The following is a 27,717-nucleotide window of genomic DNA, read 5'->3' on the forward strand; positions in this document are numbered from 1 at the left end:
CAATGGGAATGGACAGGACATGTAGAATTGTCCTTGTTTGTTCTCATGACTGGAAAAGTTCGAGGGCAGACCTACATCTGGAATTAATTTGTAGATCACTGCTTGTGTTTTTTAAAAAATGCTGCTCTGTCTGTTTTCTATGCTAAAATGAAACCAATGTGTGTTCCAAAACTTAGAAATGCAGATATTACTTTTTCCCTCTATAAAAGTGTTTTTAAACAGAGGGCTGTATCAACATTCTTATAAACTATGTTGAACGAATTAAGAAAACAGCCTTTTACCTCTGTTTATCAGAAGTGGAAAATGAAATATATTGTATTTGCTGTCAGGGCACCTCAGCCTCCTCCTGGGATTACTGAAAATGGCATCAATTGTCACATGTGGCCCAGCCACTCTGCGATCTTCAAAGCGAAGTTCATGACTACCATTGTCCAGCAGCTATCATTTCTCAGATCCAGGTCTGGCATTCAGGTTATCTTAATAGCTATTGTTTAGCAGACAACAAAAAGAAATCACCTTTACTTCACCAGATATTCCCCCAAAAAACCCTCAGAAGTCATGTAAAGAACAGGTGCAAACAGAGGAGGAGCCCTCCCCTTATTGTGTTAAGGAAAGAGAAACGTAACAGCTACCCTTAGAGCTTGCATATTTATTGAACAAATCCTACTAAAATAGCTAAAATACATTGGGTACTTGTAGTGCATTATTAAAGATCACATTGTTACAAAAGCCTGCATTTTCAGCAGTACACAACTGCAACTATACATAAATGCCACAACTGCTGAATATTTCTTCTTGCTCTATATACAGCACAGTAGATGTATCTAATCTATTTGAAAATAAAATGTACAAGAAAAGGGATACAGAAGGTGGGGAAGAAAAGAAATCTAGGAAGTGCAGTGCATGCATTGGTATTTAACAGTCAGAAGCTAAAACAGTTCAGAACAAGGCCTGCCCTGTAAAAGGAAGAGCTAAAAGACAGAATTATATAAAAAATTAAGGTGGGCTTTCAGACTGTGTCTAACACAACAACACTCCATGAGTAGATGATACTGTTTAGTTTTGTGTTTTGTCTTGTTTTGCATTTAAAGTAGTCAGGGAGCAAGAACAAAAATGTAAAGTCCACATGTTGACAATACTGTGGAAATGTACTCTTTCCCCTTTAGGACTTCTCCTCCCAGAAATTTGCTGTGTTTTTCTAACTATATCCCCTATTTTATGAATTTGAAGAGGACACTAAAACTTGTCCCTTCTTTACAAAAAGGTGTTAAAAAAAAAAAAAGGACAAAAATAAAAAGAGATTTTGAGAGGTTGGTGGAAAATTATTGCTCATCTTTCTCCATTAGGTGGATAGGAGTCAGAAAGGGGATTTTATGTAAATTACAGTTTTGTGATTGCTCCCACTATAACTGTATGTTTGTGAGTGGACCCTGATAGGGAATCAGTTCCTCACTTGTACACTATAAGTAGTTTCTCACCTACAGCACTGAATAAGAAAGCCACACTGAAGACACAAGTAAACAAGTCAGTCCAGTCCAAAGAACAACATTCAGAAAAACAAAGTACCAACACCTTCTCAGAACATGGAAATAAAAAATAACTCCATCAGAGCTACCTTGCCAAGGAGCATATTTAAAGTCCAAAATAGCACCATTCATCAGTGTCTCAAATCCCGTGGCAGCATCACAATCACTTACCACAAGGAAACCATGAGTTTCATACTACTTCTATACATCAAAAGAGTACATGGATAAAATATAGAGATATACAGACAATCAATGAAAATAAACTACTAGTCTTGTTACATCTAAATGAAAAAAGGGGGACTCTCAGCCTCTGCAAGAAGCAGTTTGTGATGGTGGAAATGGAGAGAGCAGTTTACCGGTTGCATGTGAGCAGTGGAGTTTGAGTAGTGGAAGACATTGCTGTGGTAGAACTAGGCCTGAGGGCCCACCTGTAATGTTTGTAAACATGGATTCACAGTGTGAAATTCTGAGAGCTTTTGCTTGAGTCAGAATGTTAAAAACTATTTTTTATGGTACATATTTGTCCACTGTTATTCTCTAAAGCAAGGCTCAGAGTCCCATAGTTTCTTCTTACACTTGATGATATACACAGAAACAATTCCCAATATATGACACCATGACCCCATAAAACCCATACACCATATGTAACACAAATGGAAAAATTATGACTAAAAAGAGTAGAGGTAATTGATTTTGGTGAAATGATGTCCGTAGCCATTTACTGGAACCAGGCTTGCTCCTTCTGCCTCACTTTTCTTCTTGCGATTTACTTCCTTTGAGATGGGGAGACTTCCCTGCAGAAAGGAAAAACAAGTATTAGCTGTGCTTCAGTGAAGCCTGTTTCACTGGTGGAGCCCTCCTCTGATCCTACCTTTCCATATATCTCTAGCTTTAGTTCAGAATCAAACATCTACTAAACATTGCTGGATCAATTGTAAATACTAATGCCCAAGCAACAAAGGATTGTTTAAAAACCAGGCAAGCCTTGCAGCACCTGAGAAAAACTCTTCGCGTGGGGGTGAAGCAGTGTGCTCCAACACAGCTAAAATGCAGAAGAGTTAATCCAACAACCATCCTCCACTGCTGAACTGGGGAATTTAGACACCTGTTGCATCTGGGGAGACCCCAACTATCCCACTAATGTTACAGGGGAAGAGCTACACGGAGTGATAATCCTTTCACCTTCAGCTGTATATCCTTACACTGTTCCTCAAAATTATTTTTCTCACTCCTGCCCAACCAAACCATTTCTGTGCCCTTCACAATAGCTGGGACAGCTCAGGTCTAAACCTGCACCTGCAGGTGGTGTGTGTGCAATAGTTCTGGTATACGCATATGGCTGAAAATGAGCAATTACTTGTTTTGCATCTGGGAAGCACAGAAGGCAGACACAGTGTTTCAGTGTCATGAATGCAAAACTCCTGGCTACAAAAAACAAACGGCACCAAGCCCCTTTGAAAATACAACTCAGTACCAACTTGGGTACCCAAAGAACTGATGTTAATGGTATAATCTACTGATAAATTCACTTGTTTGCTTGCTTTTTTTAAACCCAAGCTCTATTTTATGGTTCCACTTGGTCTCCAACATAAAAATGCATCTTAGTTATGAAAGATCATATTATTAAGAGAATCTTTTACAGCTTAGACCCTTCATCCTTTGTACACTATACAGCTTAAACAGCTAGCATATGCTAATAAGTGGCTTCATTGAAGCACTCTAAAGACTGCTGTGTGTTACTTGCCTCTGGACAAGTAAGGAGATGATGTGCCGTATCAGCCAGCTACCTCAGATAGATTTTTATTAACCATATTTAACCATTCATTGGCTGAAGTCTATGCCTATTCAGCAAAGCATTTAACTATATGTTTCAGTTTAAGCTTCAGAAGGAAGCCTAAAGACTAAGCACATGCTTAAAGTACTTTGCTGATGTTATGTCACTATGGGATCATAAAAAGAATTTGTTTAGCTATTAATATATTGTAAGTTATGGCAAAGATCTGTGGGGTTTGTGATCAAGAGATCAGAATTGACAAGGTATTTTATTGCTTTTATTCTTAGGACATGTTTGTCATATAAGCTGAATGCTTTCAGTTTGTTTAAGAAGTTGAAGTTATCTTCTCCCTGTTCAATTTCTCTGATTTGAGAGTTGTGAATTTCTGAATTAAGACTTAAACACATAGCAGTTTCAGAACTTCAAAGAAAATGCAATTTTCAGCAATTTCCTTTCCTGGCTCTTCAAAGCCATAATTTTCACTGGAATGTCTCTAGTTGCTACGTTTGTTTGTGCTGGGAATGAAGCCACCCCATGGCTCTCCCACTGTCTTTGTCAAAATTTACAGGATAAATTCTGCTTTCAGGTAGATGAACTCCCCCCACCCCACGGTTCTGCACTGCACACAGCTAGGAGCAGTTTTCAGGCTGAACACAGAGTAAAATCCTTTCCTAGAGGCAAATGGTGCCTTATTCCATTGGGACATCAAGAAATGGAGAAACTGAGCAGACTTCAATCAGTACAAATGCAGAAGGGCTCTGCAAGCCAGGGGAAGAAGTATGAGTAGAAACTTACCTTGCCTTTGCTGGAGCCAAATCAGAGATTTTCCAAGAGACAATTTCAGAATGAAAAAATAACATTTAAACTCTAGGACTGCACAAACATGTTTCCTCACAGGACTCTAGAAAATTTTTATTTTGGGTACTGGTTTTTTTTGGGGTGGTTTTTTTTTTTTGTTTTGTTTTGTTTTTTACTATATTTGTTACTTGTGTATCACTACAGGATGTGAGAAGAAAACTATAAACTTACGCATACAAACAGGCACACCACACAGACCAAAGGTCTGGGCAAATTTCCAAAAGCATTGTGTTGGGCAGTTCCTTTCCAGCTGTGAAAACAATCTGAGTCCTGAAATTCTGCCATACAATCACAAGATAAAAAATCCCATATGACCCTTTTAAGTCTGGAAATAAATTGTCTTTAGTAAATGTATCCTTCTGTATTTGTTGGTTGCATGAAAACAAAAAAGCACTTTTTTCTGAAATAAGTTTCAAAAAATCTGTTAATTTCACTTTATTCTTTCAGTAGTTCAAGCTGTTTAACATTGAGCTGTAAGACTGAGCACTTTCTGCGATCTTCTTTGGCAATTTACCCTGATTAGTTGTATAGCACGTCTGAAAAAAATTTGATTACAAAGACACCCTGTTTTCTGTTACGGCTGATTCTCTGCTGGAAGCTGCATTGTATGCAGCTAATATTCAAGTTGCTCTTGAAGATCAATTGTGAAATGAAATAAAATTTGGACCTAGTTCTAAAAACTGGTCCTTGTAAGCATATGCCATATATCTTTTGAAGAATTACATAAAGGCTAGAAAATGCATTTTATTTAAATATCAGGAATACATTTACTTTGAGGGAAAAAAAGTGTAATACTTTTTGACCAGTTAAGAAACAATTATCCCTTTTGTTAAACTTCTTTTAAGCTATATACAGCATAAAAACTTAGCTATTCATAAATCCAATATAATGCAGCATTGTTACTAACTATGCTGCACATAGTTCACAGTCTCATGCCAGTGTGTCAGGAGCAACTTCATTTAATGATGAATGACAAGTTACTAAAAGCTGCAAAGTTAGAATTTTGAATAACAATCATCTAGTCAACTCACAGCTGATTCATAAAATTGGCAATTTAAGTATGACCATATATAGCACATTCATTGTGATCTGGCATTGCTATCAGCATGCTCAGCCGAACTTTTGGAATACTTTGAATGTTAACAATGGCAGTGCTGCAATATATATTAAAGATTGGCATGCTGGCACATAAGCTTGCAAACAGCAGGCTGCAAATATCCCAGCTACAAATTTTAGAAGTCACTTTATAAAGAAAAAGTGTGGAAAATATAGTGCTAACCAGATGAAATAGCAGAGTTTTGTGAACAGGGAACTGAAGCCTAGACAATAATTGAAACATATCCAAAACAGTTTTCCATGTGCTCTCTCCTTTACTTACCTGCCATTTTTTGGCCAGATTTTGAGTCAGTAATGCAAGGGAAAATGAAAATAAAACATGTACGTTCTGTGGTTCTGAGTAACTGTTGCATTTTCCTACTCAAATTTCATATCCAGATTCACATTTATGAAACCAGCAATAGTAACAAAAAAACATCTTATGAAACTGACAAGCCACATCTTCTGCATTTATGCTGGGGTACTTCTTGTCAAACTCAGACAAAAACTGCCATGCTTTGATGCTTGTTACTCAAGCCAAGTAAAGCACAAGCAGTAAACTTAACAAAAGAAAAAAAAAACACACCACTTCCTTCCTCCTCCTCCTGCGTTATCATTGACTTCTTCATCTGCATTGCTAAGAGAGAATTGCTAAAATCAAGCATTCAAAACTCAGATGTCAAACTTGTAAAATCATGAGACAGGCTTAAAAAAAACATGAGTTCTTGAAAATTAGTATGTTTTCCTTCTGGTATGTAGCCAGCAAGAGTCCATGTTTTCTGCAAGCCTGAAGGCTAAAAACATCATTTTAAAATGAAAGCTGAAAGCTTCAGTTAACTGCCTGGCTCAAGGAGCCAGGGCTTTAAGAAAAACAGAATACCGTGAGACTCGTGATGAAATCATGAGAGCTGGCTACTCTCTTGAAGCACTCATAAAATAACATCTACTGAACTTTCAGTGTGGTTTACTTTTTGTTTTGTTTTCTTTTGTTTTGTATTTGGGGGGGGGTGTGTGTTCTTGTTGGGTTGGTTGTTTTTTTTTTTCACCCCAAAAACTTTCATCTCAGTAAGCTGTTTATTAGATGAAAGAAATTACATAAATAACTTTACCTTTGGAAATCCCCCATCCCCTCGGCTGGTTGGAAAGATTTTCTGGCTTACCCAGGTCATTAACCTTGCTTGATAAACCTGTAGTGACATAAATATATACAGTTTTTTACTAACAAAGAGAGATTCATTAAATGCAATCAAGTGGTTTTCATGTGACAGACAGCATTACTAAAACGGATATTCTAACGCCAGTTGAGCTTGGCACAGAGAGTAGTTTTATGCTCAGTACATATTTTTGAGTACCCATGACAACAAGATCTACCCCTAGAGTATTTCAACTATAGGGTTTCAACTATATATATTTCAACTATAGGATTGCTTATGGCAATTTGCATTCAACGGGCTTTTTTAAAGGAGTATAGGATGATGTTTTTTATTATTTTTTTTTTTTAAATCTCTTGAAGAAATTCTGTGTAAGAGGATGTCCATACTAATAAACTTACTGAGGATATTGTGAGACCACATGCCCATTCTCTTCTGCAAGAAGTCGCTGGCAAAAGATTAATGAAATTTGCTACCTCTGCTGATGGCTACAGGAGACAAGGGCAACACACCTTGGATAATCCTTTCACAATGAACTGGGAACTAGAACTTACTATTTTCGAAGATCATTGACACAGCTATAATTCTGTGTTAGCACCCTGTATTTTAGACATCAAAGCAATTCTAACATGTTATAAAAGATATATGATAAAATAACTGGCAGCAGGATTTAATGATTAAAGTACTGCCTATGACTGCTATAGAAAAATTTTCCTATGGAAAAAGGGTAAGATTCAAAGCTGGCCACTGACTACAGTGGGAACCTAGAGTGAATAATTGCCAGGCTAATACACCTCAGTTACAGTGAATCTGAGTTGGAAACCTGTGCTTCAGTTCCTCAACTTCTGGATGAAGACCAGAGCATTTCTTCATCTCACTCTCATGAAACACTGAAGCATTTTGCTGAAGGTACAAGTTGCACACAACAATGCGGATCTTAAATTCATTTTCCTGCTGGGTCTGCCTCCTAGGTCTTTGGAGTTTTGTGACTTGAATGCTGCACAATGCATGAATGTCAAACTGTCAGTGTTTTGAGCTCAGCATTATAAATTACACCATTCAAATTTGTTTGTACTTTGGGAACCAAAACTTGCCTTGTCACTTAAATTCCTGGTCTACCAGCTTTACTTACCTGCTTACTATTGTATTATATTGAAATCTGGGGAATGTTTTCATTTTTGTGGAGTTGCACGTTGACTATTAGTTGTCACAACTGGACGAGATGTGTCTTAGAGAAATTGAATCATCTTTCCAAGAGAAAATCCTGAATTCTACTACAAAGTAGGAAATTTAAAACACACAGTCTAAGGCAGTGCTTGTTCTGATATATTCTCCCAAGATTTTCTGCAGTACAGACCATGGTGCTTTCTACTGATTAAAGCATCGGATTTTATTGTGTATTTTAGGTTACTATATAATCTCAAACAGGACAGTTAAGCTGTCTGGGTATGGTTGACATAGCAGCACATTAATTACACATCAGTTAATGTCCACATTGAACATCTGAGACACCCGAATCAAAGATACCAAGTAACTCCTGAGCTCTCCTGTTGCTTTTTATAATCACTGATTACCCATCCTGCAACTATGCCTTGATTTTACTCTGTAGTTATAACTTTGTACGAAAACTTATGGTGTGAAATAGTGATAGCAGTTCAGCTCTACCATGGGACATGCATGCTCAAACCAGCAAAGTATACAAAAATGTGTATTTTCCTATAGGAGGACAGAATAAGCATCAGAATACAGTATTATTCATTATGATGAATATGAGCTGCTGTATTTTCAATGGAATCTGAGATGTATTCTGATTAGACTGTAGGCCCTGTCATCTTTATTAGTAATTTAATAGGAATAAAATAAGCACCTGCAATTAAATGGCAATTAAAGGATCCTCAACTTAAATTCCAAATAACTTAGAGGGACTGCAGTTTGAGGGTGGATTTTGGAAATGGGGTAGGAGGAAAAATGTTTAAATTGTGAGAAAGATGCACTCACAACTATGCTCCAGAGGAAAAGCAACCAATGACCAACCACACAAACAAACAATACAAACACCAAAGCACACCTTTATGGCCACGAAAAAATGTACACAACATCCCAGCTACCTTTCACAGTAATTTTCTGTGGAGAAAAAAAAAAAAAAAAATCAGTAATATCCTATTTTCGTAATATCTTTTAAAAAACAACTACTGTGGCCAATATTGGTAGACAATAACCACATGGATCAGCTCTACAGCAGTAACCGTTCTGCTAAAATCATACTAAAGTCCTGAATGGGTTGCCAAAGGGCTTTCAAGTATCTGTCTTGTGAGCAATGCTGAAAGGCTGGGGAACCATGGTTTGGGTCCTGGCTAAGTGGACGAAGATTCTGTAATGGAAAAAAGATGTCCACTCAGGACTTATTACAATCCACCAGGAGAAAGGAAAAAAAACAAAACAAAAAAGCAAAATGACCCCCCAAAAACCCAACAGAGAATGTCTTGCCATGCTACATGCTTCGTAAAATGCAGACTACTTAGATATTCAAATCTACTGGTAACTAGGGCATTAGAAAAACACAGCACAAACTTTTAGTCAACTACAGCAGCTCAGAACAATTTATATTAATGTTGCAAAATGAGCTACAGAGAGAAAAAGTGCAAAGCAATGCTCCATTACAGAGCAGGATGTAAGGCTTACAACATTCCAGCTGTTTGCATGAAGCAAACACTTCTAAATAAATGCTTCCATTGATACACACCATATTTTCATTTCTTAGGACTTCCTGTGTGGCTATTATGTGAATATAGGCTTGGCTTAAGTAACCAAAGTATGTGGATTCAGAACAGAATTACTGTACTTTAGGATGGACTGAAAACTAAAGGTGCTGCAAGTCTATATGATGGATAAGAGCCATCTGATGACTCAAATGGATAGTCTCAGTATTCGATAATCATTAGGAAAAAAATCAAGCTAGCAAATTTCATTCATAAATTATCAGAGTGGATCACCTCTAAACATCTGACTGGCAGCATTACTACCCTTGGAAACCTTCCTTCCTGGCAGAACGTGTGATACACAAACCCATTCACTCCCATTTTGAGAAGTCAGGGGGAAAAGAAACCCACTGATCTGGGAAGTGCTGTCTGAGACGGTCTTGTACAACAACAAGCAAATCTGCCTGAAACATCAAGGACAACTTGGAATAGGGAACTATGATCTATGAAGAATATGTTTTCAGTTATTTAGCGTCTATTCTCTTGGAACCATACAAATAATAAAAATTGAGATTAAAAATCAGAAAAAGAAAAGGTGGAGAGAAAGGAATGCCTACTCTATTTACTGGCTCTTACTGGATCTTACAACATCCAGACTCCAGAACTGCTTACTGTTACTAAACCAGAAAGATTTCTAGAGTAAACCCTTCTTTTCCCCACTGCCCAACAAACCAAGAAACTTTTCTGCTAGCAAAAGCTCTGTTTAACCAGCATTTCAAAACTCCAAGGCCTATTCCTCCATTTTAAGCCATATCCTCTGTAAGAGCAATAGTAGGAGAGGACAAACTTTTGCCCAGCTTTAAAACAGATACATAAAATAATTTTAACAGACCTGAACTAAATCTACAGTATCAGTCACATTAAAATGCTAAAATTCTTGCTACCCACCTTCGTTCCTACTCACTAAGAGCACCTTTCAAATATTCAGATACATCCATCAGAAGAAAAACAAACAAAAAAAAAAAAAACCCCAAAAACCCAAAACAAACAAACAAACAAAAAAAAAATCAATCAACCAAACAAAAAAACCCACACTGGCATGCAAAATTAACAAAATGAGCAAACACCTGTTAAGCATTCCCAAGGTTATTATTCTTAAGAAAAAGGCAAGAAAGACCCCAGAGTTAGTTTGTTGTTGTTGTTTTTCCTCATGGACCACAACTGAATTCCTGTTCACCAAGTCTCATTCGAGACTTGCAGGAATTGAATTCAACTGCAGTCTGGATTTCCAAACTACAAGCTTAATGAAGAAGACCAACTGCCCTGAGTACATCAGCAACCACCTTTTGAGAAGTTTCAGATAACTTCTTTATTCTATAAACCAATTTGGGGTGGGGAGGGGGAGTGAAAACAAAAAGGAAATTATGACAAGTACTCTAGAAAGTACCAATTCTAAATAAAAGGTGGCCATCTCCAGTAATTCTGCACTACACTACCTAGGAGAGGAGAAAAGAAAACCACAATAAAACCAAAAAGCTTTACTGTATGGATTAGCAGTCTGATTACAGACACAGATGGCTATGTGCTGAGGAACAGAGGAGTAAAATGATACAGGTTTGTGTTAAAGAGAACGAAAGAAAGAGGCATGCTTTCCCCCTCTGCAGCACTAAGACTGTGCTTGCACTGTCGTGAGGACTGAGAGCCCCCTGTGTCTGTAGTGCTTAATCCAGAACTGTCCTTCTACCACGCTCTCCTGGAGATGGGCTGTATAGCTGGACGGAAACTTGCTTCCTCATTTCTATACCTATATTTCTTTGCAGTATTTTGAGGATTTTTCACCACTGTTGCTCTGTGTTGCAATGACACAAATCAATGGTATTACAGGCCATAGAGGAAAAGTTGTAAACTGTTTCCCTGGCAGCTGGTCTCAGCATCAGTGCAAGTGTTTAGCAGAATTTGTTTGAAATTAAGGCCTGATGGGCTTTCTTTTGCAATAAACTATAATATAGTTGCCTGTTAAGTGGAAACAGTTACAACTTTTCAATTTTTAAAAATTTCTTAGTTACCAGCTAGTTCGAGCTGGAGTGCCTTTTCCCAGCACATTCTGCACTTCTCAATCCCCCAAATGCCTCCCACTCCAGTAAAAAGTTCTCTTTGTAACCGCCTGCTCACCATCACAACCCAGAGGCATAAGCCAAAAATTTTACCTCGCTACTGCTTGAACACCAAATAAATCATTCTGCTAAAAATGCTAATTCATTTTAAACAAAACTAGAAGGAAAGTTTGTGCTAGGATTAATACATTCACTTCAGTGCAACTGGTAAACTAATGCTCCCGTTTTCAGTGGTTTATTTTTAACACGGTTTGCAGAACATTTTCAAAACATATAATGTTAATGTCCACTGTGTTCCAAACCCAGTACACGGGATTTAATGCATACAGCACCTGTGAGCTGAATGGTTGCTGCTACTCGAGTTTGGTTGGGTGGCAGTCTGCTATCGATCTACTTTGTCCTGTGAATCTTCTGGATAGGCCAATGACAGGCTACATCGAGTGCTCATCATGACTTCCTATTTCAAAGAGCCATTGAAGTTCTGATGAACATTTGTTATCTTTAAGAAGCTGTACTCACGATCAAATGCTGTTGTGATAGGCTGACTCTGCAACAGGCTCAGTGAGAAAGCTTTCCCTACTGAAACATCAGAAACCACAACTTGCCCAAGTTAAAATGCAACTTAATTACCTTAGTTTAATTATTCAAAAACACTGTGAACATGTGGTTTAGCAGGTGTGAGGCCTGCCAATTTTGTGACTTTGATTGCTTTTTTCACATGGCTGTCCCATCACAAGCCTGAGCCTCTGGTCGAGCTACAGTGACAGTTATCCCAAATAACCTGTCTCCGTGTCTTCAGTACACTGTCAAGGCAGCAGATTTTTCTACCCATTCTGCTTTCCTCATCCATGCCATGAACATTCAAAAATTGGGAGGGTGGTCAGGGGTGAGGAGGATCATTTACAATCATTTCACTTGGATAATTCCACACAGCAAATAAAGGTAGACAACGATTTAAGAGAACTGATGAAGAATTACACAATTGTTCTTCTCTTGGCTGGGATTGCTCCAAGTGGGTCACCTTTTTGGTGAGGCTTTACCTGTCATTACAGTAATAATTAACACATAGCAGTGTATCAGAATACGGCAGGAAAACTGCACACCTGAACTTGCCTTTGACTTTTGTGTATCAGCATTCGTTGTTGGCCCTGCTTTTTCATGGGGAAGAGATTACTGCTACTTTTTATTCCTCCCCATGTGATGACTCAAACTCACAACCACATAGAGATGAAAAAGCCTAAATGAGACAAGTATGCTTTTCCTTGCATCCCCCTCTCCACGCTGTACATGAATTAGCAAGTTTATTCATTAGGGTTTTTTTGCAGTCCTTGTTCATCACTTCTTGAATTTCTGTCAATCTCACAGAATAGGATGTCATCTGCTCCTTCCCTACACAACATAAGGAAGTGACCTTGAGGTTGTTTTTGTAGATTTTAAGTACAAAACTTCTCATATAAGCCCATCTTCATCCATTGTTTCTTTCATTGTTCTTAAAACGTCTGTGATCCAGGTTACACTGAAATGTCTGCTCCTATGTAGTCTCCTACCTTGGCTCATGTGTTATCAGCTTTTCACTCCTGTCCTCATCCATACTATACAAGTTGTATCTTTTATGTATGCACTTACAGTATCTCATGACATATAAGAAAACTGTGCTAAAATATGCCTTTACGACTAATGGTATCTACTAGTACGCAGCTCCTTGCTGCAGGAAAGGATGCTGGTAGATACTAACCACTTCGAGCAGACACATTTTCCCAAGTCAATTATATATCTACTAGCCTCCGAAACAGAGCAAGTATGGTGTTGAGGAGGAGAAAAACACAAGCTAATCTAGCTTGAGTATATAGTTAGCACACTTCTGGCAAGCCCGTTAGGTGGTAAGAACTCTCAAGAGACTTTACTTGTCTTCTGGCAAACATGATTGAATCAGGTTATTTATAGAAGACACTGTCTTTTCCCCTGGAGAGGAACAATCCTCACACCACCTGAGTGTAATCCAGTTTTCAGGCAGAGAGATCAATTTGCACTTTTCTGCACTAGTCAGGATGAATCTTGCTTGTGTGCTACAAGTGCTCTCATGATGTTTTTTTACTTCATTAGTATGCAGAACCATTGCAAAGCACTGTTAATATTTACCACGCATATGAAGAGTAAGAGAAAAAGAAATCAAGTGGTACATTGTGAATGCTGTCAAAAATACTCATCCAACTTCTCACTGAATTAATGAATTTAACAAAGATACTCATTAGCAGTGTATCACACTCCTTGAAAGGAAAAGAAATGCTGTTATTCCAGAACAATAATAAGAAACGTGATATACGGAAAGTTCCATTAACCTATAAAATGGCTGCAAACTACTTTATTTCACCAGTAAACTTCTGTGCATGGATATGAAACTGTGAAACACTGCAGAAATCAGAATAACTGAGCGAGCCCTCCAGAAAACCAAATTCAACACCCAGTGCAACCCAGCACCTTTTCCACTTCATTTTGTTTGCCTCTGCACTGCAATGGTAGCTTTTGTTATATTACTTAACATGCACACACAGAAAGACAATGGTAACAAGCCTGAGAATTAAGGAGTTTTCAGTTACATAGGAGTTTTCAATTTGCTCTTCAAATGCAATAAGGCAATGAAAAGTTTAATTAGTAACTGTTTGTGTCTCCTCCTAATTGCAACTGCAGAACAAGTCTCTTGTTCTCTGCAGTTCTCTGCAAAGTCAGGTGAACACACAGTGTGGGAGCAAAATTCAGGACCAAAGGCTGCATAGTTAAGTTCTTCAGCAGTTTCATACCCAACACTGACATATCGCTGGAGCAATAGAGAAGGAAGCAAAGCCACACGGTCACAGGCTGACCAAAAGGTCCATTTAGCCCAGTCTCCTCACTCCATCAAGTTTTTATCTTAAGGGAAAGACCAGCAAGAACAGTAGCCAGTAGGTGAATCCTGAAGAAAGAATAAGAACAGAGACAGCCCAGAACAATGCTTTTCCTGTGTGGTCTTGCAGTTCCCTGCTTCCATTTTGGGGGTATACCAAATGTATACACCAGGCTCACTTCCAAAACACATTTCATTTTTTAATTTCCTATAAATTTTCTAAGTTACTAACCTGAATACTGTAACTTACAATAGATTTAGTACACTGCCTGGCACTAAAACTGTATTGTTTGTTTAATTTTGTTTAAATTTCTCACACATACCAGAAAGATGACCAGAAATCCAACAAGCGATGTTGTTCTCCAAGTGGTGGCAAGCTCACTGCCTTTGCCGACCGCTTTCCTGCAGAGCCCAGCCAGGAAAGCGTTTCCCCCCATGAGATGCCATCCTCTTGCCCAACCAGTATATTTCAGGCATGTACTAAAAGCGCCAGCAGTACTCTTGGAAATGGGAGACAGAACCACACTGTACAGCCAGTACTTACCTCATGAAAAGGGATGTAATGACCACAGCTGATTATATTGTAATGGGTGCTTGAAAGCATTATGGGACTGCAGTCACCATATTAGCAGCATCTACGATCACTTAATGTAGCCCAATTGCTACTCCAAATACAATACCACAAACTGTATCATGTATGTTCTGCAGGCTGAAAGTAATAAAATATTTGTGGGTTCTGAGACTCATCTAATGAGGAGACACACAGGAAAATAACTCTTCCTGCCAAGTATTGTTTCTGGGTTTTGTTCACGTTGCCTTATATGATTACTTAGCTGAGAAACTAAAGGTAAGGACATCTACCAATATTTCTATAAGACTTTCTTCTGCCAGCAGGAATAGAGTTGTTTAAATTCACACTCTTTAATGATGGAGATATTATCACAGATATAGTCATGTTATAACAAAGAAAGAAAATTTGTTCTCCTCTAGCTTAATCTTTTGAGTAGCTCTATGATACCAATGTGTGCCTTCTCAACATCAGTGCTGTAAGAACTCAGGAGTTATTTCTGATAATGTACATATTAAGCTGAGGCTTATACCACCTTCGCTGATCTCTGAACTTTTTTCAATGTAGTCCCACACAGGTATGCTATGCTAGTAGACAGACAATAAGGTTAGTGTTAACAAACTTAATCCAGAAACATTCCTTCCTGAAGGATGAGACACCACCACTTGTTCTGATGTTGGTTTGGCATTTTGGGTGGGGTTTGTTTGGTTGTTTTTTTTTTTTTTGGGGGGGTGGGAGTTGATGGGCGTTTTGATGCGGTATTTACAGAAGGAAACATCAGGAATCCTCCCAGGAACATCTACATAGGGTTTCATTCAGTAGTGCTACTCTGAATTTGCCAGACCAGCAGTCTAAATTGAATTTCATGTAACACTCAAACAACGATTCATAGTATTATTCTATATTAAACATTTGAAAAGAACATTTTTGCACCTTTCCAGATTGCACCCTCAACCAATATGGTTTAATGAGGTGAATAAATATTTGAAATAAAAACAAAATACAAATATTTAGAAATATTTTTATTGAAATATCCTGTCCCAGTCAATGATAGCAACTGAATTATGTTAATTAAGTTATTCTAGGACTATTAAGTGTAGTCCCTCTCCCCTTTCTTTAGCCACACACACAAGAACCAGAGCTCAGGTGTGGGGAAGCAGCATTCCAATAGGAAAAAAAAAAAAAAAAAAAAAATACAGAAGGAAAGAAAGGAAAAGAGAAAAGATGGGTTTTAGATTCCAATGACCAATGTCATGACTGTAGTATTACAAGGTGTAGTTTAATTCTTACTTCTGATTTTTGAAGATTTCAGACTGTGTGAAAAAAGTTCATTAATGTTTGGTCCTGGCCAAAGCATTACATAAACCTCCAATTCCATGTGTCAACACAGCTCTGTTCAGATAAAGTATGCTGGTGCTTAGTTACAGAATTTCAGCACCCGGAACATGCATGTTTGTGACTGGGTAGAAACACACATATACAGAGCTTTTGTCATTCAATGTGTATATGAATTGTACCACTGAAATATCCACAGTATCTACAGCTTTGGACAAAAAGTTTGTCCTTCAAATTTTTCTAGTCAGAACCAAGTGAAGGTGGAGTTTTTTTCTGCACAGTTGAACATCTGACTTGTCAGAAGTACAGCGAAAGTTAATTTGTATTTCTGCTTATTTATTTTCTAAGCTGGAAAGGCTTTTAATTCACCATAAGTTTTCAGGAATAAAGTAAGCATTGAGCAAACTTCACCGAATGTATTCTTCATGCACGGTATGTAAGCGTAATAAAAAAGCACAATATACGCATTCCTGCTTAGCTTTCATCCCTCTCAATTACTTCTCTTGAACAAGTTCCGCCCATGGCTACACATGAACAGAAGAGGATCTGACACAGCTCTGGAGCAGTTCTCAACTATCCTAAACGAGATTCCAGTTCCAGTACCAGTCTCAATAATCAACAAAGAAGGACATAATATTTCATCCTAGTACCTAGTTCTTCTTATTCCTCAGAGCATATAAAAGGCTCAAATAATGCCTGCCTCTGTCAGCCAAATCTGAGGCTCCATTCTCCACAGATAACCCTAAAGTTAGGAATGGCTTTTCCAAATAAAGTGAAGTTATTTTATAGGCACAGAATATTACAGAATGTGTAAAGATAGCATATGACTCACTGGAAGAAGGTATGTAATGGCTAAACTAGGATGAAAACTTAAATATAAGCTTTGCCTCATAAATATCTTCACCTAACTTATATGACATTATGTATTTCCCTATGAACTGCAAAAAAAGAAATGAGATGGTGATTTTTTTTTTTCTCTTCAACCAAATACAGGTTCTCGTTTCTCTCTGACTTAATGAAGAAAACCTTTTCCCCTGACTGTTTTCCCTCCAAAAGGCCATCATCCCCTTCTCCTGTTTTTTCCCCAAGTAAGACTACAAAGTGCAGAGAATGCAAATGATAGAATAACCTCAAAACTGATCCAGTTCAGGCAAGGATATGTCACAGGAAGTGTTCAGCCCAAATTACCTCCTTCAGGGGCCTTTTTCATTTGGGATGACACAGCACCAACACCTAAGCCTAGAGATTCCACACCACTAGTGCTTAAGAAGAAAGTCATCTAATCATGGTAAATCAGAATTAAACTAATGAGCTACTCCAGAATATCTTTTGTATATTTTCAGGTAGGACAAAATTAAATTATTAAGGAGGTATATGTTTACTGGTACACACTTTTATTAGTGTTACTAGTTTAAATTCCTTAGCACTTCCACTGCAAACTCCCAGAACTAAGCTTGACTTACAGAAATGATCTGCAATGCAGGCAGGATAAGAGGACAAACCTGAGTGTTTTAGATGCAAACAGACCGCTTTGTCAGATGTCTAAAATATCTGTTAGATTACATTTTTAAAAGCAAACATTTACCATTTTAAAAAAACCCTTTCCTTGTTTTGCTAAAGGTCTTCTTTGACATCACAGAAAACGGAAGTTAAGACTTCTTTACTCTCACTTTTCTGAAAATATCTTTTATTTCAATGACTGGATGATACAGGCCAAATCAATTTTAAATCTTCTCTTTTTTTTTTTTTTTCTTATTTTCTCTTAATTAGAACTTCTTTTTTTCCTTAATTAGCACTAACATCTATATTTGTATTTTATGATATTCAGCACTTTCCATGAAGGTGGTATATATAAATTCTAGCATTTCAAAGAAAAAGAACAATAAAAATCACCCCAGGATTTTTTACACAGCACAGAAACATAAAAGGTTCTTTCTCTCTTTAGGGTGCCACTTAATGAAATGTATTATATACAAGGAAGGGCAGATCCTCAAATGGCAGGTGTTCCTGTGTAAGATGGCTCAAAATGTCCACAACTTAAAATTTTAAGAAAAATAGAAAGTACACCCTTCTGCATTTCTATTTCTCTTTAAATTATTGATGATATTACTATAAAGCTCCAAGGAAGATTAATTAACCAGGTATGAGGAAATCCTAATTTCAAGTCTAGGAAAAGGAGAAGCAGTATTGAAAACTAACCTGCTAAATTATTTGCTTTTACTTGTAAGCAGTTTAAGAAACATTTTATGGAATAAGAATTTAAGAAAATAAAAGGGTAAGACAGTGAAGTTAAACAAAGAATTCACTTGTCCTCACTCAACAAGTTTATTCTTGTCACTCTTAGTTTTACTGTAATCATAACTAAATAATTAATGATCTTTCAGTTTAGCAAAGGAATAAAACATGCCATTTGTCCCTATTTTTTAAGGTTTAGTTCAGCCTGGTGAAATATAACAGCAAAATTTTCACTGACCAGCAAGAGTAGAATAGAGCTTCTGCTTATGCTGTTATATCAAAAACAAAGTAAGCACTTTTACAATCGTGTATTTCAGTATAGAAAGTATTGATACGTACGGAAGTTTTCCTGCAAATCAGAATGGGTAGAGACACTTGCAATAAATACAAGAAATATGCCAAAGACAAGTGCGTCCACCACTGCAAGGAAAGTATGTCAGTGGTCTGACTTAAAATTACATTCGGTGTTACTGTACCAGAAGTGAAAGAAAAAGAAAAAAGGGTGGGGTAAGGGAAGAGATTCTGCCAACTATCACATACTAAGCAACCTTGCAAGCTGGGGCAAAACCTAGTCTTTTTTACATTGAAAATTTCAGTCACAAGAAAAGTGGAATTAGGCCTTTTCATAACAAATAAAAAACTTTTCGAAACCAGCCAAGTGAGATTTTTATTTATGTTTCACTGCAAAACAAACAACAGGACTAGACAGGTAGATAACTACATTTTATATTCTGCATTTGGACAGTTCAAAGTTGTATTTTAAGTTCTGGCCCAGACACTGGCTTTACAAAACTGATTTCCCTGACTACTACAGGAACCTTGCTAGATTTATAGAACCATCTGCTGGTAAAAATCAGTGGCTATTTTATGCCTAACTAAAAATAATCTTTTATTCCATAGATAGGCATATATTGCACATAACAGCCTGCATACCATCTAAAAATGTGGGCTGATTGTTACCTTGGTGTTGGTAGGAAAACAGTTGCCTTATCCAATATTCCACAGTTGTGTGAACAAAATGTATTTTAACATGATTTCTATTCACAGTTTAAGTGAATCATTTCCCTTTTAATTCCCCACCCCCAACTATTCATTATACACAGATGAGCAAAGCACTTTGATGAAAGTAGGTTCCAGAATAGACTAAAACTCCAGAATTTGCAAGTTTATTTTTGCAGGTAGGAATGATATAAAACAAGGAGCCAAAAAGGAAAAAAGCTTTTATAATAGATTACGTATTTACTTATTTTAAAAATGCTTTTATCCCTCCTCCCCCAAATCAAAACAACCCCAAAGAACCAGACAAGAACATAATTAATGAAATTAATTTAACCTAATCTTAGTATGTCCCTGAGAACCTCACATTTCAGAAAATGTCCTAAGCTAATGTATACCCTGTGCAATACTACATAAGACAAGCTATTGCCCCACATAAATCAACAGATTTTTGACCATGGTATTATCACATAGCACCAAAAATATATTACATTTTTATCAGTGCATGCTTCAGTCATAGTTCCATCTTCAATCAAGAATGTTTTATGACTACACATCATATAAACTAGTTCTGCCTACTTTAAGTACTACTTCTGTGAAAAACAATTTGCTTTAGCCTGCTGATTCCAAGACAGTCCTTCTCAGAGAATACCATATTTAGAGAATATTCAGATGTATAATGTTTTATCCTTTTAATTAGGTAGCTGTCAGCAGTAGCATAACAAATTGACTTTAATCAGTAAAAATATAAACATAATTTGCACAGAAGGAAATGGCTTATTTTTTAATATGCCCCATCCCTGGAAGTGTTCGAGGCCAGGTTGGATGGGGTTTTGAGCGATCTGGTCTAGTGGAAGGTGTCCCTGCCCATGGCAGGGGGGTTGGAACTAGATGAGGTTTAAGGTCCCTTCCAATCCAAACCAGTCTATGATTCTATGAATATTGAACAATAAATATATTCCAAGTCAGTGCTTTTTGTGTAAGTATGTTCAGTTAGGCTCAGGCCTAGCCACTTTTTCTGGAACAGATTTGTACCACAACAAAAGGCTAACCTTCTGAAAAAATTACCAAATAAGAAAATATAGTTTGCATCTTATGTACTTCCCTGATAGATTGACATTAAACCTGCTTCACTTACTCAGTGCAATGATCTATTTCTTCTTTTTGGGAGGAAGGTGTCAGGATTGAAATTATGGGGTAATGTTTTGTCTGCATGTATTCCTACATGTGTTATGATGTGTATTTTTCACAGTAACCTAAACATTTCTTGTTTCAATTAAATAAGCCTTACTGCACAAAGAGGGATTTCAGATTTTTATTCAAATAAAAGCAAGAATATCAAAGACCCGACATATGGAGGTTTTCAGAGTACATCAATCATTGTACGGCAATTCCCCATTGCCTCAAAGAGTAAGTCTTATAAAGGTCATATTTATAAATGAGTACTGGGAATGGGGAAAGAAGATTTATATTTATACAAAAAAATATTGATTCTTTGCTAAAGCAACTAATTCTTACCATTTTTAGATTCTGTTAAGTCTTGGGGTTGCAGTTTCTCTCAAGTAGCACAAGGAGAACAATCTGAAAACAATTTGAAAAATAAAAAATGAAAAAAAAACCCCCAATTCCAACTGTTGCAATATTTAATAGGTTTTGGTTTTTGGTTTTTTTTTGCCAGCATAACAATGGGTGAGCCAAGTATAAGCTTCAGTAGGTAAGATTTAAGTCATGCAAATTATTCTAACCGCATGTATGCTTTCATATTATGTGTCTCTGCACTTCAGTGGTCTGTAGGCTCAAATATGGGACAAAGGAATCCCTGGTACCTGGATTTCCAGAATCCTATGCTATTCTTAGTGCTTGGTAGATCTCTGAAAAGCACTATACTCAATGGTTAACACACCTAAAAATCAGACAAAAGGACAAAAACCCGTCACCCTGTGCTTACTGTAAAGGTGGTCCATTGTTCTCAGGCATATTCCAAAGTGTGGTTTTTTGCAACGATGAAACAAGTATAACAGTATCAGGCTTTCACAATGTAATGGCCCAGAGAGTAGGTATTTTTGGAATGGCACTGCATTACATAACCTCCAGTTTTCTGTCTCTCCCTATTCCACACACCCCACTATTTTAAATAGGGAGAGGAAAAAAAAAAAAGAAAAAGAAAAGAAAGGAAGAAAAAGGAAAAAGGAAAAAAAATAGTAGATCTTTCCTCATTTAAATGATACCTTGAATTACAACTGTCTTAACTGACCGAATTTGTAGCATACCTCCTTTATCAGTTTTCACATACTGACAAAAATTAAAGTTTTCTCCTACCGATTATACATGTCTTACCTATAGTGTGTATATATGAAATGTAATTAGGTATGAGTCATATGTTTACATACAAACACATACATACATATTGGATTTAAAACTGCAAACTCATATCTATAAATGTACACAGAAATGTTTGAAAGAAAGCACATCACCAAATATTCACCAAAACACAGTTGATTTTTCTTTTTTTTTCTCAAAAGAACTACCCAAAATTTAACTGCTGTACATGCAAAAATGCAAAAGGCTGTTGCAAGAATGACTGCTTTCTAAAAATAAACCCCAGCAGCCTGAGAGGAATCCAGTGTCAGGGCGGAGAAGAGGGAGATTCGTCTTACAAGGGAGAAGAAAAGAGATGAAAAACCAATCCTAGAGTCTTTCATGCATGCTAAAAAAGCTAAGTGCATTAGCTTCAAAAATGCATTTTGGTGTTTGTGGACTGCAAAAGGAAAAGGAAACCCTTAAAAAACAAAACAAAACAAAACAAAACAAAAAACCAAAACACTTCTCATCTCCCCTTGTACGTGTGCAGAAAAATGCCCAGCCTAGAAATCCAGCCTAAAAGCATAAAGACAACGAGTTAAATACATATGCTGCAGGTTTTCTCATCTTCTTTAAGAAAGCTTGTTTGGAAATGTGCACCGAGAGGGGGGAAAGGCAAGCTGCAGCAAAGTCCAGCTAAGTAAGGACAAAAGGAAATTAAAAGAAACAGAGACAAAGAAAGAAAGAGAGAAAGAGAGAGAAGATTAATAATAATAAAAAAAAAATAAAATAAAACAAAATTCTGTGTATTGGAATTGCATATACTTACAGACAAAAGCCCCCGCTCCCTGCTCACTTTCTGTCCTTTCTACATGATCTGAAACACAAATGTGGATTAAAAAAGGGCAGCATGCTACAGAAGGGAATTTATAGTTGGGGGAGTGGAGAGAGGGTAGGGGGTGTGGGGAAGAATGACTGCACCTCTTCCAAAGTGCAGCCTAGGAGAAAAAAGAAAAAGGGGTGGGGGTGGCTGGGGGAAAATCTCTCTCTTCCCCCTCCCCCCCGGCTGGGGTTTGGTTGCCAGCGCTGGTTTTATTGAACAATGAGCTAATTCTGATGGCAGCTGGCTGGCCGCCAGTTCTCCCCCCTCCCTCCCGTTCCCTCCTTACACATACACGCTCCCCCCGCCTCCCCCCGCCCGCCGCTGCAGCGCCAGACTGCTTAGTCGGCAATAATCCGCAGCCCCGCGTCCCCCCGCGCCGTCTGGGAGCCGGGGCAGCGGCCGCGCTTGGCCGGGCAGCGCCGGGGGCTGTGAGGGGCTGAGGGGAGCGGCGCGGCGGGCCGCAGCTGTCCCCCCGCACAGGCGGCGGTCGGGCGCTGAGGGGCGGGGAGCGGGGAGGGAGCAGCCACATACTGTAATAATAACCCTGCAGCGGTAGTAAAGGGCATCTGAGGAGAAGGGGAGGGAGAAGGAGGCGGCCGCCTCTGCCTCTGCCTGCCTGGGAGGGAAGAAAATGGTGGGCGGGGAGGAGAGGGCGCCGCGCTACAGGCGGGACCGGCCGCCGGCGGCGGGGGCAGGCGCGGGGGGGGTCCGCCCGGGGCTCGCTCGCTTTCCCGGCAGCTCCCCGGGCCGCCGAGGAGCGCAGCAGGACCCGGGAGGGAGGGCAGAGCGGCCGTGGCTCGAGCACGGCCGGTGGGATTCGGGGCGGTGACATCACTCGGATGGGGCCCGTCCCCGTCCCGCGGTGCAGGCTCGCACGGGCACTGCAAGGGCAACTCGCCCCATCAGCGGCCCCGGCTCCGAGCGTGGAGCACAGGGCGACGGGCGGAACAGCCAGGCGGGAGTGCGACGTGGCTGTGAAGGGTCCCGCTGCACAGGCACGGGGGAAATGGGGCAGTGTGGGAGCACTGTTGCTCTGCTGACGAGGAACGGCGGAGACAGTATGCTGCTGCACAGTGGCTCTCCCTAAAATGCTAGACAGGGATATATGGCCAAACGAGAAACAAGTGGTAATAAGTAGATTCCCTGCTACCTTGCAGCATATCTTGAATCCTGTGTTCAGTTCTGGGCCCCTCACTACAAGAGAGACATTACGGTGCTGGAGCAGGTCCAGAGAAGGGCAATGAAGCTGGAGCACAAGTGTGATGAAGAACTGCTGAGGGAACTGGGGGTGTTTAGTCTGGAGAAGAAAAGGCTCAGGGGGGACCTTATTGCTCTCTACAACTGCCTGAAAGGAGGTTGTAGTGAGGTGGGGGTCAGCCTCTTTTCACAAGTAACAAGTGATAGGACAAGAGGAAATGGCCTCAGGCTGCATCAGGGGAGGTTTAGATTGGATATTAGGAAAAATTTCTTCACAGAGAGGGCAGTCAGGTGCCAGAACAGGCTGCCCGGGGCCGTGGTGGAATCACCGTCCCTGGAAGTGTTCAAAAACTGTATAGCTGAGGCCCTCAGTGACATGGTTTAGTGGTGGTCTTGACAGTCCTGGGGTAATGGTTGGACTTGATGGTCTTAAAGGTCTTTTGCAATCGAGTTGATTCTATGATTCTAAGTGTAGGCACCTTCCTCAAGGCTAAAATGCCAGAGGCATGGGTGATTAAAATGGTATGAAATCATACATGCTGCAGGCTAAAAGAATCATAGATTGGTTTGGATTGGAAGGGACCTTAAAGAGTCCTTCTAGTTCCAACCTACCAGGCACCAGCAGGAACACCTTCCACTCGTAGCAGAGGATGCTTAGGAGATTAAGCCTTCTCTCTTAGCCCTAGGTTTTGAGCAACTAACCTTGTTTTTCAGATTCACTTTCATTTAATTCACCATGGATTAAATGAAATGTTCTGTGGTCCACATAGGATTTCCATTTATTGAGCGGAATTGGCCTGTTAGCATGTCTCTGTACCTTCTGCACAGCTACTGTATCTCTGGGAATGCTTTGCAAGCCTGTCAGTATAAAGGAAAATTTGGCATCTGGAAGGGAGAATGCGGGATGTAAGCAGACCCTGTTATTTAAACCACTGGTAAGCTGCAATAGCAATTCTAACTTCAGTGCATTAGGATCAGATCATTAGCCTCAGAAATAGTTACTGCTGCTTGTGTCTCTTCCTGTCTGTCTCTTTCACAGGTTGTCACTGGTCAACTGTTAGGAGTGAAGCATATTAGAGGTTGTACATTTAAATCTATTAAACTTTTGCTGAATAACAAATACTGGCCCAGTGCAGGTAGCAGCCCTTTGCATATGCTCCAGTAAGAGTAATGTGTTCCCTTTGGCTTAGGTGCGTTTTCTGACCTGGGGAAAATGTGTCCTAGCTGGTAAATCAGAGATTACTGGTTGTAGAGGTTTGGCACTGGGGAATGAAACTAGATACCAAAGTCATAACTGTGGGAGGTGGAAAGCTTGCATTAATGAAGCCTCTAAGAAGCTGAAGTGGGCAATGCTGTCATCCAGCCTTGAGGGGACAGGCGGTTCTCTTAGGAATCTTTGGCAGAATGATGGCAGCATTAAATTGTAGTTACAATTAAAGCTTTATATTCTTACCAGGGTATTATGATTAGTATAGCACAGAATTTATGATTAGAGTGGCACAAGGTTTCTACAAGCAGAATCAATAAAGTACAACCTATAAGTAGTGTAATATGGAATTTATAATACAACTTAACTTAAAATTTCTCATCACCTAGATCCTATCTTGACCCATGACTTCTAATTCACCCAGACCCTCTGCAGATAGGGTCGGATCTTAATGCATGGTTTACAGTAACAGTATAATAATCATAATCCAGACTCCAAAAAACATAAAAGAATACTCATCACTCACTCAGTCCTCAGAGGAAGCAGAAGACGCTGGCCACGGGGAGGTCACAGCCTTCATTTTCTTCCTAATGGCCTGGTTTCTTACCCCAGGTAAGCAAACTGGTTTGCTGCGCTGTTTGTACTTGATTGTGTCTGGAAAGTCCTACCTGTTTGTTGCCTGTGACAAGCTAAGTTACTAAGATCTGTTCAGAGTCTGCACTTTCTAGTTTGGCTGTGGTGTCTTGAATTTGATTTCCCTCAGCCAGCTGCTGTTTACAGCTCTAATGGAAACCAGGAAATGAAGTTTTTGCTGGCAAGAGGAATAAGAGGGCAAAAGCCTGCAGGGGAGAAGAGAAGGAGGCAGTCCAGCCCCACTATAGGACAACGAGGTACAAACCAAGAAAAGTGAAGAACCAATTCAAGCAACCTGTTAAGATTGAACTGAAAATACCTTTGAAAAACACTTTACTGAAATTAGTAGTCAAGAAATACAACAAAAGAAATACATTTTTTACTATGTCTTTGCAAAATGGTAAAGAGCATTGGGATGCTGAGAAAATAGGTGACCAGCCTAGGGGAAAATATTACCCTTTCTAAAATGCTACATTGTGAGAAAGTCAGAATCTTTTTTTCCATCTGCAGCTGGAACATACAGCCTTCTCTCTTTCAGTCTCTGATCATTCATATAAAATTTCATTATTACAAACACAGTATTCAGGTAAATTGTCCTGCTCTCTTCAGGAAAATAGCTTTAGCCCCAAGACAGATTTTGTTCCGCAGTCAGTTGTACATGGGGAGGAAAAGTTTGTTCCTTGTGTTACATCTCATCTATAATGATTTCCTTTGATTCTTTTTCCCTTTATTTCCCTCTTTGGCCTGACTTATAAACCCTAAAATAGATAAAGCACTGACCTACAAAGCATTGTGATTATACAAGTAGCCTAAAATGGGCTTGCAAAGCAGACGGAGCAGAACAGGCCCTTACAGCTGAGGGGAAGGTAAAAGCAGCAGAACAAAGATTTACTGTTAGTGAACCAGCAGCTGGGAAACTCCATAGCTTGCAGTGAATAGACAGAAAATAGTTACCAGAGAATCCTCTGAAATTGTCCTTCCCAGTTCTGACAGGGAGCAAAGAAGCTGTTTCCTACACTATTGGACACAATTCCCACTCAATTTTCTTACCTCCACCCTTCTGCCATCCAATTCCAACATTATGCACAACACGAGACTAACAAGACTCTGGTCTGGAAATGGGTTGGATTCAAGCCTGCCAGAGATAGCATAGAGAGGTGCCTAGTTACATAATGAATTGGTTGTGGATTGCTTGGAGCACCTGAAATAAAAAGGTGGTTGCAAGGCATACAGATGCTGGGTGGCTTGGCAACTGGAGCCAGGTCACGGGCAACTCATTGCAAAACCATCCAAAACCTCAAATTCAGTTATATTTGTTTGCAGCTTTTGCGAATATACAGCTTCCATTAATGAAAGCACTGCACCACTGCAGCACTTTCATGGGTATATCCTAAAATCACCACATGGCACCACAAAGAAACTCACCATATAGGCATAAAGCATATAATGACAGCTTTCCTTTCCTGCAAATTCTTCTGCTTCTTGTGCTATTCCTACTCTTAAGTGCTATTCATCAGTAAATTAATTCAAGGAAGAAAGTGGGTAATTGCATTCCTGCATAAAAATCTTCAACAGATTTTCATAGCATTAAATGGGGCAATGTAGATTATAAACTAGCTATAAGAAAGTATGTGTGATGTTTCTGTGTCAGCTAGGTTGAAATTAGAGGGGAAGATTATCCATTAACTGATTTTTTAAGAAGACATAAACTGTGGGTTCTATTTCCAGTTTAGTGTTCTGGGGCTGGATTCAGAGGGTTTCTTTTTCCTGCTTATCTCCAAATCTATGAGAATTTTGTTTTTATTTATTTTTATTACCAAACAAAATGAGCTAAGCATAAAAAACTGATGAAACCAAGTTATCTGGAAGGTTTCCAGTTAAGATTAGTTTGTCATTAAATAAACCAAATGTTAAGGATTTTTTTACAGGTGCTCCAACAGAGGACAGCTTGGATGGAAGAACTACACATCAACTGCTGTAAGAATATGCTCACTTTTAACAAACTGACGTTCCTCACGCTTCCAGAATGAATGATTGCTTCACCTGTTGCTGTTCCTCTGCAACTCAACCAGAACACTCAACCAGAAGATGAAAAATATGCAGAATACTTCAAAAATATACCAGAGGAAGGAAAATCGTGGCAAGGCCTGTACAGTTACATTAGTCCCCTTGAGTTCAGTGAAGCTATCTACAGGTATACAGTTAAGTACCCTGCTGAGGTTAAGCATATGAAAGTTAAAGTGAAATTCTAGATCCACTAAAAT

At 38.9% G+C, this 27,717-nt stretch overlaps 1 long non-coding RNA gene across 3 annotated transcripts; it reads right to left on the bottom strand.

The window, feature by feature from the left end:
* Window positions 1-629: 629 nt before the first annotated feature.
* Window positions 630-23,041, bottom strand: LOC115619348. Of its 3 annotated transcripts, none has more exons than XR_003994983.1 (5): window positions 22,948-23,041; window positions 22,363-22,410; window positions 20,751-20,813; window positions 6,363-6,440; window positions 630-2,320 (listed from the first exon to the last, which is right to left on the bottom strand). It is a non-coding gene; the product is annotated as an uncharacterized LOC115619348 (long non-coding RNA). The 3 variants fall into 3 exon arrangements; XR_003994982.1 differs by lacking the exon at window positions 22,948-23,041 and adding an exon at window positions 22,515-22,677; XR_003994981.1 differs by lacking the exon at window positions 22,948-23,041 and having other exon boundaries at window positions 22,363-22,900.
* Window positions 23,042-27,717: the final 4,676 nt, after the last annotated feature.

The sequence above is a fragment of the Strigops habroptila genome, chromosome Z (assembly GCF_004027225.2).
Source record: "Strigops habroptila isolate Jane chromosome Z, bStrHab1.2.pri, whole genome shotgun sequence".
In the NCBI taxonomy this organism is placed as follows: domain Eukaryota; kingdom Metazoa; phylum Chordata; class Aves; order Psittaciformes; family Psittacidae; genus Strigops; species Strigops habroptila.